The sequence below is a fragment of the Triticum urartu genome, chromosome 7, assembly GCF_003073215.2.
Source record: "Triticum urartu cultivar G1812 chromosome 7, Tu2.1, whole genome shotgun sequence".
In the NCBI taxonomy this organism is placed as follows: Eukaryota; Viridiplantae; Streptophyta; class Magnoliopsida; order Poales; family Poaceae; genus Triticum; species Triticum urartu.
The window spans coordinates 388,641,719-388,647,947 of NC_053028.1; the positions used below are offsets into that span (position 1 = coordinate 388,641,719).

General features: G+C 46.4%; 1 long non-coding RNA gene across 4 annotated transcripts; it reads right to left on the reverse strand.

Moving 5' to 3' along the window:
- Nucleotides 1-254: 254 nt before the first annotated feature.
- On the reverse strand, nucleotides 255-3,429 carry LOC125520587. Of its 4 annotated transcripts, none has more exons than XR_007288745.1 (5): nucleotides 2,908-3,429; nucleotides 1,527-2,073; nucleotides 972-1,162; nucleotides 757-871; nucleotides 255-549 (listed from the first exon to the last, which is right to left on the reverse strand). It is a non-coding gene; the product is annotated as an uncharacterized LOC125520587 (long non-coding RNA). The 4 variants fall into 4 exon arrangements; XR_007288744.1 differs by having other exon boundaries at nucleotides 255-473; nucleotides 2,908-3,428; XR_007288743.1 differs by lacking the exon at nucleotides 255-549 and having other exon boundaries at nucleotides 567-871; nucleotides 1,527-2,025; nucleotides 2,908-3,428.
- Between the last annotated feature and the right edge of the window lie 2,800 nt (nucleotides 3,430-6,229).

Consider the following 6,229-nt stretch of genomic DNA (forward strand, 5'->3'; position numbering starts at 1 on the left):
GAAAAACCTTTTTCTATAGTGTTTGGACTTTGGAATGCAATAATCAAGTATGGTAGAGTCGGTTTGTTTTCTAAACCATTGTCGTGGCTTAACTATAGAAAAATGGAGCTTCACTGGCAGGTGGTGATACACTGATCGTGGTTTGAGTTTGTTCACCTTAGCTTCATCTTACCTAATTCAACATGTTGCAGCATATAAGCAAAAAATCATACCCCATCCACGATCAGTGTATCACCAACATGCTGAATTAGGTATTTCAATGTACTGCACTTTGTTGATTAGTTCCTTGAAACTTCTCTTTTGAGTAGTTCCTTATCAGTATGAAAACATGTATGAAAAATAATTGCTTCCAGGACAACTTTAGCGCCTTTTCCTCTTTTCAGAATCTATATTTGAGCTACCCCATCCACACACTCAACAATTTTTTGAGTCACGACTATCTCTTGGCTTACCACCCCTTCCATGCCTGCACTCTGCAATGACGGTAGAATGTGGCTTTTATTGTTGTGCTTTCTTAATGCGAGACGCCAGGATCTATGAATTGTGAAGCTGAAATTTGCAAACAGTGATCAATTCTTTTAAGATTTTCCCTATATTTCTTATGTGCTCGTCCGCAGTATATAAATTTATTTCAATCATAGAACACTAAAACAATACTATCTGGGGCTTTCTGATCCATCACCACAAATGAAGAACAGAGAAACAGGAGCACGGGAACCAAAAATTGAGATGCTAAATGAGAGGGATAGGGCTCACAGTGAGGGTCTTCTCATTGCCGCATCATTGACATCCGCTCTAGAAACATCTCGCTGGAGTCACCCACGCCTTACTCTTCGATCACCCCGACCCCCTCCTGTGGTTGCCGTCAGCACTGAACATGAATAGAAGGTTCAACTGGTGATACTCTAGATCTAACAGTAGGTGCAACATAGAACCTACATCCATGCTTGACAGATCAAACACTTTTGTACCTCCTGCCAACAGTATCAAGCATCACAAGAACTGCTTTAACTTGGACTAATGATAGCGTTGTATATCATGTATGGAAGAAGAAGGAAGACGATAAGGATTTCATGACTGTGTAGCATTGGCAAGTCCCTTGTCCATGACTTCATCAATAACCGCTTCATAGGTGCGCAACCCTCTGAAGTGTACTTCCATCCTACATAATCACCAACAGAACATCACTTCAGGCAACAAAAATAATGACAATGTACCCGGATTTAGAATAATCACCCACGCTTGACCTTCCACATCCCCAGATTCTGACAAGATTATGTTTGTATTTAATTTTCTATTCTACTTGGTTCTTTACTGAGATGGCTGTTAAAATAAATGGACAGTTCATTTATCATCTAATCCTTGCCTTATTATTGAAGAATAAATTCAGTAAAGAGAGTAAATACTAAATAGGCAACAATAAAATTTACTCTGTTAGATTATGCTCAGAAAATAAGAAAACCTACTAAGAAAGTAATAGATACAGATCATGTCACGTGACAAACTATAACTACATTCAAACATACCTTTACAAAAGCGGCTATTGTTGTAGATGACACTTGTTCATTTCGGCTAGCCCCTTCTCAAACCGGTAGTTTCCATCTTGTGCCTACTAGTGGAGCCATCACAATGGCTTGAGGTTGATCAAGTGCTGATTCAGCTTAGAGCCACAGCCAGAAAATTCCCATCGACCCGTTCACATGCAAGCCAAACAAATGATGGAATTTGTTAGTGCTTGGGAAAACATGACGGAGAATCATATTACCTGGAGAAACAACACCTAAACTGGCAGCGCAGTCTTCCACTCGCATGTGCTACGGATCTCGCCGTTGTCGAAGAAGACAGCAACAGTACTGACCGGCGGAGGCTCTGGTCGCGGCATGGCGAGGAAACTAGTAGCAAGCATCTCATCCGAATCGCTCTGCTGGCCGTTGCTTCCCGTGTTGACACATCAACACTGGATTGTAGACTTGATAGCGAAATCAGTGATTGCAAGGGCATTATCCGGTCGATCCTTTTTAATATCTAGAACATGAGCTTAGTTACAATCATCCATCAAGGACAATTTCATATCTGCATTCAGTCATGCAAACAAATAGCATCCTATTCATTTAATGAATGAAGGAAAACAAGATGAAGTAATTTGAATCTGGTATTAAAATGTCATATCTAACATCACCCATAGAAGGACCTTCTCTAGCCCCATGATGCATCGATATGTGAGTACCACCGGAGCTCTAACATTTGAATGCAAAAATCCAAAGACCATACCACTAAATAGCTCTCACATTTGAGCTAAATATATGTTTTTCTTTCATTATAACAATTAGTAATCTACAAATTTACAGATGTCGAAGCAATACAAATAAAAGTAAAATCACGGTTATAATGCACCTCACCATCCATATCATTAGCTGTATAGTCCTAGTGCAAAATTTACAACATTAACTTTCTAGATCAGAGAATGAAGAACATTCTCAGCGATTCTCAAATTACTAATATGGTATTGATTTTTTCCTAGGGATTAGTACAGAAACACATTAGATTTAGGGAAAACAACTGAAAAGTGACGACTTCTGTTCTAATATGTGTGATAATTTGAACTCCTGGAACTCAAGAGACTGACCATTTATAAACAAGTCTAAGAAAATAAACTAACAATGTTGCATTAGAATAAAAAAATGAAACCATTTGGTTGAGTGGTGCTCCTTGTATCATCAACACTTACACATTCTAATAACCAGCTTCTGAATCATCCAAATGAATCAATAATGTTAGGCACCTTATATTTAGATAAGTATCCACGCATCTCAGTGGGGATAGAGCACGAACCAGTGGGTGTATGGCATGCCTAGTGTTCCCAGCGTACTGTAAAAAGAAGGGATTCGAAAGGGAGAGAGGCCTGACCTAGAGGTCGCCGTTGAGGTCCTGTCCAGGGCAAACGCCGTCAAGGTCCGGTCGCAGACACAGTGGGTGTTGAGGAGGCGGAGCATGGCCTGCCACTGATGAACAACGACCTGGGATGGGGTGGCGGAGCTCGAACTAGGGCCAACCTTTTTCGTTTTGTGTGACGAAGTGGATGGTCTGGAGGAGGCGGATTTGGCCTGGCCTCCGCCGCACGCGACATGGGATGGAGTCGCCTACTACATTTAGGGCCCTCCATAGGGCACCCTCCTCGGATGCAGCGGAGTCGAGGAGCCCTCCGCAGCAGCGGCGACGCAGGCATGCTCAGCAGCGATGTCTGCCACAACAAGAAGAGGAAGGGGCGGAGTGCAGGCAGGGGCCCGGAGGAGGTGGTGCCCGGGGCGGGAGAAGGAGAGGCATGAGCGCGGGGGAGAGGCGAGGCGGCGGCAACCCTAGGAATCCATCCGAGGAGAGGAAAGAAGGACGTGTGGGGGCTCGCTTCTGGATGAAGCGAACGCTTCAACCTATCAGAGAAGGAAGCGATTGGAAATCATTTTTGTCTCCTAGCTAGTCCAACGTGCACATGCCCAGCTAGTGCCATAGTCGCGACTCTTTTTGGGTTCGATTTTGTCCTACGTTCTTAATGTGTGCATGTATATATTTTTCTCTTTTTTTTGCGGGGTATATATTTTTCTCTAGCCACTGCTTGATTCGAACTAGGTTTTTATTGAGTTCTTTTTTATTTTCTCTTTTTCTAGTTGTTGCAGGTAGCACTGGTGAGAATGAGGGGAGTAAGAAGGTTTACAAGAAGAATAAGAAGAAAGGCAATCTCTATGGGTTCTAGTTGAGGTTTAACTCAAAACGGCTGTGTCAGCTTGGGAAGCAGTTATCACCGAAGAAATGGAGAATTATAAGGAATGACCCATTTGGAGACTTGTTGGACATCGAGCCTTTCAAGGTGCCTCATGAGCTCATTGAGTTTGTTGTGATGTTTACGAATCATTCACTCCGTGAGTTCAAATACAAGAACAAATCCATCAACTTTAGCAAACTCATGATGAGAAGGATTTTCAATGTGCCATCCGGTGATAGACCTATGAAGCTTCTAAAGAAGAGCTATGAACATAACCTACACAACATTTACAAAGAGGGAAACAGGGCGCCAATTGCCCATTTTATCAAGTTGCTCAAAGATTGCAGCGATGAGGATGAGGTTATGATAAATAGGACATGGCCACTCATTGTGTTGGCGATAGTTGTGTGCCCTGGCACTGGCAATATGGTTAACCTTGAGTATCTAGTTTCGCTTGAAGACATGTATTTGGTGCGTGACCTCGCTTGGGATGAGCACTTGTTGACATGAGCAATGAAGGAGGTTGCCGTCTTTCAAGAGAAGAAGAGGATGCAAGCATGTAACACCCCATATGTAAAACTTTCATATTTGGAGATGTATCCAACCTTGTCTTGTTCAATACCAAGTGGTTTCATCTTTTGGGTTTTCTTTTTGGGTTTTGTTTTGTTCCTCTTCGCTTTGTCTTGTCATTGTTTGTCATATTTCTTTTGCCTTTCATTGTTGCATCATGGCCTCCTCTTATGTTGCATTGTGCTTGGTGCCATTTTACGTATCATCATCTTCATGTGCATCTTCATGTGTAGCACATTGCATTGTGGCATGTTCCATGTGGATCCAAGCTTCAACTTTTCCCCTTCACTCATCACCACCTCTCCTTCTCTTCCTTTCCTTATTTTGTCAAGGGTCATTTTCCCTACTCCTTAAATGTTCATCTTCTCCCTATAAATCTTGCACCATGGCCTAAACCCCTCTGCAAGTTTTCACCCTATCTGAAATTGTTTTGGTCAGGTTCAAGAATGACCCAAGTTTGAACTCAATTCAAACTTGTTATATTTTTCTACCTTTAAAAATGCCAAACCAATTTTAATAAATAGGGCATAAAACCAGGTTCATGGGAATATTGTGATATTTCTAAAACTCCCCTCCACTTCCCCTGCACTTTTCCTTTTGTGTTTCTGTCTGAAGAAAAAGAAAAAGGAGAAGAGAGCAGCAACAACAGCCTACCTGGGCCTCGACCTCCTGGCCGGCCCAGCTAGCGCAACTCCGCAGCCCATCAGCCCGCGCGCCAGCCCGCGCGGCCTCCTCCTCCCTGCTTTTTCTCACCCACGCGCACTCGCACCCCCACTAGCCCCTTGCCACGTGGCCTGATTGGCCCCGCTAGTCAGTGCCTGTCCTATAGACGCCACCCACCTTTTCGTCCTCCTCTCGATGTTGCCATGGGGACCGCGCGTGAGCTCGCGCCGCTCACCCTAGCCCCTTTTAAGCCCCTCTCCTTGCCCTACCATTCCGCTAGGGTTCCCTCTCTCCCTCGCCACCGCCAGGGCACCTTAACCCCTAGATCCGCCGTCTCCGTCGCGCCCTAGCGCATCCAGGAGCGTGTCGTCGTCGCCTACATGCTCCCCGTTGACCTCCGCCTCGACTAGCATGTCCTTCTTCTTCCCCGTCGTTGACTACGTCCCCGTTGTTGACTACGGAGCCGAAGCCCTCTGCAGCATCGACCTCTTCTTCTTCTTCGACTCCGGCCGCCATGGGTGTTCGATCGACATCACCGCCGTCCCCGACCTCCTCTCGCCAAGCCGAGCGTGTCTTCGTGCTCGTGGTGAGCTTGCGATTCACCCCACCTCCTTCTCCCTCTATTTTGCATGCTCTAGTCATGCTAGCCGTGCGCGCCCGAGCCCATCACCGTCGGACCTCGCCTCTGGCGAGTGCTCCGACCACTGTAGCGCTTCTGCACGTGTCCGTCATCTCCGCCGTGTCCAGCTAAGTCGAGCACGCGTCTCCGTCGCTCCGTTAGGGCCCGTGGTTGTCGTGCTTGAGCTCGTCGATGCCGCCTCTGTTCGTCGCCGCCGGCGCTGCCTTCGTCGTCGTTAGGTGCGTCAAGTGCCATGCGGGTGTGCGGTTTCTCCGCGTGCATCCGTTGCATTCCTCCGTCGCTCCGCTAGGCCACCGGAGCAGCTCCGACGAGCCTTCCGCCGCGTCTGCCCGTCACCGATGCCCTCCCCTGCTTCCTCTGCTCGAGCACCGTGTGGGAGTCCGCGGGCCCCACTGGTCAGCCTCACGCATCGCCAGGTCCTCCTGTCAGCCTCACACCCACACACACCCTCTCACATGACACATGGGACCCACGGGCCCACCTGTCATCCGCACGCTTCTGTCTCTAGCCAAATCGGGTGCCTCATCCATTTTGGGCCTTTCCAGTTTGGTCCCTTCCTTATTTGGCAAGTCTAGATTGGGACATAGTCCATTTTAGGT